General features: G+C 45.7%; 1 non-coding gene across 1 annotated transcript; it reads right to left on the minus strand.

The window, feature by feature from the left end:
- Positions 1-882: 882 nt before the first annotated feature.
- Positions 883-957, minus strand: Trnas-uga. The gene has a single exon. It is a non-coding gene; the product is annotated as a tRNA-Ser (tRNA).
- Positions 958-3,805: the final 2,848 nt, after the last annotated feature.

The raw sequence follows: 3,805 nt of genomic DNA on the forward strand, positions 1-3,805 counted from the left end.
ACGATCACAGCTGCCACACAGTCACACTAGAGATGATCCACAGTGACCTGTGTCTGCCCATCTCGCCAAATCGTTCGACAGTAAGAAGAATGTGCTCACGTTCGTCGACGATTTTACGGGTTTCACAGTGGCACTGGAATCGAAGTCGCAGGTAACTCGCTATCTGAAGACGTTTCACGCCATGGCTACAGCTCATTTCAACTTCAAGATCAGCCGACTGCGGTGTGACAATAGTCGTGAATACATGTCTAAAGAGTTGAAGAACAAGGAATACAGTCTGACTTTACAATCAGATACACTCCTCGACAAAATGGTGCCTCGCAGCGAATGAACAGAACTCTTATTGAGAAAGCTCGCTGTTTGATACTTCAGTGTAAATTAAGTAAGACGTTCTGATCAGAAGTGCGTACTGCTGTATATCTACTAAACAGAAGTCCTACTGCGGCTTGGAAGGGAAAGGTTCCTGCAGATTTATGGTACAACAAGAAACCTAACTTGAGCAACCTGATAGTATTTGGATGTATTGCTTATCTACCGGTACCAAAGGAATTGAAAACAGGAAAGACTGACAGCAAATCTTTGCATTGCTACCTCACTGGCTACTGTCCTAACGACTCCAGACTCTGGTGTCCAGAGCAAGGAAAAACAGTCAGAGGAAGGAACATTGTTTTCTGCGAAGGAAGATTTGACTATGAACATATACCAGTTGATGACTGGATTCCGGAATCTGCACAGGAATCATCAGAGAAGGGACACAGAGACGATAACGGAGGTGAACTCACCGAAGACGATGTTAAATGAAAGAATTCCCGTACCAGAACTGACCAGTGACGAAGAGCAAGCTGAAAGCGAACCTGAAACTTCCTGGCAGGTTAAAACTGTGTGCCGGACCGAGACTCGAACTCAGGACCTTTGCCTTTCAAGGGCAAGTGCTCTACCAACTGAGCTACCCAAGCATGACTCACGCGCTGTCTGCCAGGAAGATTCATATCAGTGTACACTCCTCTGCAGAGTGAAAATCTCATTCTGGAAACATCCCCCAGGCTGTGGCTAAGCCATGTCTCCGCAATACCCTTTCTTTCAGGAGTGCTAGTTCTGCAAGGGTCGCAGGAGAGCTTCTGTAAGGTTTGAAAGGTAGGAGACGAGGTACTGACAGGAGTAAAACTGTGAGGACGGGGCGTGAGTAGTGCTTGGGTAGCTCAGTTGGCAGAGCACTTGCCTGTAAAAGGCAAAGGTCCCGAGTTCGAGTCTCGGTCCGGCGCACAGTTTTAATCTGCCAGGAAGTTTCATATCAGTGCACACTCTGCTGAAGAGTGAAAATCTCATTCTGAAAGTGAACCTGTTCCAAATTATACCAGGATGAAGAACCCTTCCAAATACCTAGATGATTATGCTGTTCTTGCACTGAACGCTGAATCTTTTTTCGATGATGTACCGAAAACCTACAAGGAGATTGTAACTCGCCAAGATAAGGAATATTGGATGAAATTGACTCTATAAAAGAAAACAACACTTGGTTCTTTCTTAAATTACCTCCTGCAAGGAAGGCCATCAGCAGTAAGTGGATATTAAAATTGAAGAACAAGGATGGAAATATCACAAATCACAACCCTAGACTTGTTGGTAAAGGATGTTCACATACAAATGGGTCTGACTACGAGGAAACACGTGCACCAGTGGCTCAACTTGCAACTATTAGAGTAATGCTAGTTATTGCAATCCAACAAGGAGTGGTTCTGGAACAATTAGAAGTTGCCAATACTTTTCTTCGTATATTTCTTCAGAATGAAATATACGTGGATACTCCTGAAGGAAATTTGCAAATTTTGGAAATTGGTGGTAAGGTCTTATGAGACCAAAGTGCTGAGGTCATCAGTATTGGGACAAGGGGGATTCTACCCCAAAGTACCATTATCGAAGATGGCGGCCATGACGTCATCAACTGACGTCAGTTGATGACATCATCCAAGATGACGTCCATGATGTCAGTTGTTGACATCATTCAAGATGGCGATCGTGATGTCACCCAACCCCAAGGGTGATTCTACCCCAAAGTACTGTTATCCAAGATGGCAAGAAAGTGCCACGTCCCTCTGCCACACCTCCCCCCCCCCCCCCCCCGTCGGGAAGTTCAAATTCCAACAGGGTAATGCATGACACCTCTACTAACCTAAGAAAATCGCGGTAAGATAGGTCACTTGGGCTACCTCCACTAACCCAAGTCACCTGACCGCCACCTGTTCCTAGGAAATGGCGCCAAGTTTGAATTTTGGTGGTAAAGAAATGTCAATTTGCGTATCTCTACTAAGCTAAGAAAATGGCTCGAAAGAAAGGACACTTGGACTAACCTAAGTCACTCGACCTCCAACTCCTCCTAGGGATTTGTAGGAAAAGGACTCGACCAGTGCTGGGCTGGTGGAGAGAGGAAGGAGTGTACTTTATTTATTTTGGAGCAATTTATTTAGAGATGGAGTACACTTATTACACTGATACAAAGCACACTCTGACATGCTTGGGGTCATGTCACACAGCCTAAAGACATGCGAACCACTAAAAAACTCTGCAAACATGCTTGCTATTTGTCAACTGTATAAATCATGCACTACTCTTTATTTAAACAATTAGAGGCCACATCACCATCCAGCGTATTCGGCATTAGGTCCAGAGCCCAACTGACCTAGTACACAGTACCACCACCATAGGGCACTGTCGACTGTTCCATGATGCAATCCAAGATGGCAGCCATGATGTCAGCTGATGACACAAGATGGCGACAAACTGTGTGTTCATCACGAGGTCAGAACCTAGTACACAGTACTACCACCAGAGAGCGCTGTCGTCCGTTTGGTGATGTAATCCAAGATGGTGGGGGGAAATGGTGGGAAAACGACTCTGCTTGTGCTGGACATACGTTTTTATTTTGCAGGCAGTGTCTCCACCACGAGATCAAGATTCCAACTGAGCTAGTACACAATACTGCCACAAGAGGGTGCTGTCATCCCTCCTGTGAAGTGATCCAAGATGGTGGTCTGGAGGGGGAATTGGTGCGAAAATGACTCAGCCTGTGGTGGGCTGCTGGACAGAGTAAGGAAGGAGTGTACTTTATTTATTTTGGAACAATTTATTTAAGGATGGCGTATATTTATTACACTGATGTGGAGACCGAAATCAACTCATAAAATGTCCACATAGCACAGCCTACAGACCTGCTCGCAAAATAATACAACAGACAAGCAAATGACATACACAGCCACAGTCCGCCACCCCCATCCAGTATATCAAACAGGAGGCTACCTGCAGCCCTGCGAGTTGACGCGGCCATCAGCTGTCACATGAGACGGTGACATCCCTTTCATACTTGATACCCAATAAATTCCTCTTGAAATACGTGTTCACCTAGGCACCTCCGCTGACACATCTGAGCAGGAGTAAAGATGCTCCAGGGGCACGCACACTGTCACAGCTACAAGCCGCCACCGGACGCAGGTGAAAGTTGTTTCTATTTTCGAGTAGACAGTCAGTGTTATACTGAAGTAACATAACTCCAAGGCACACTCACGCCAGTTTCATATGTGTGACGCCTCTGGGCAGCACATGTCTTTATCGTTGATGACAGAGTAGCACAGGGCGCATTGTTCCTAGTGCGACATGAGAGACACGTCTAACCCTGCTTAACTGCCCAGTGTGACAGACGCAACACTGTTAAGTGCACACGCATAGCTACAAACCTTTGCAAGCCCATCTAAGAAGGTTCTCAATCTTATACTGATGTCACATAACTATGTAAAAAATAAGAACCGAGTCA

Source organism: Schistocerca piceifrons, chromosome 2 (assembly GCF_021461385.2).
Source record: "Schistocerca piceifrons isolate TAMUIC-IGC-003096 chromosome 2, iqSchPice1.1, whole genome shotgun sequence".
In the NCBI taxonomy this organism is placed as follows: domain Eukaryota; kingdom Metazoa; phylum Arthropoda; class Insecta; order Orthoptera; family Acrididae; genus Schistocerca; species Schistocerca piceifrons.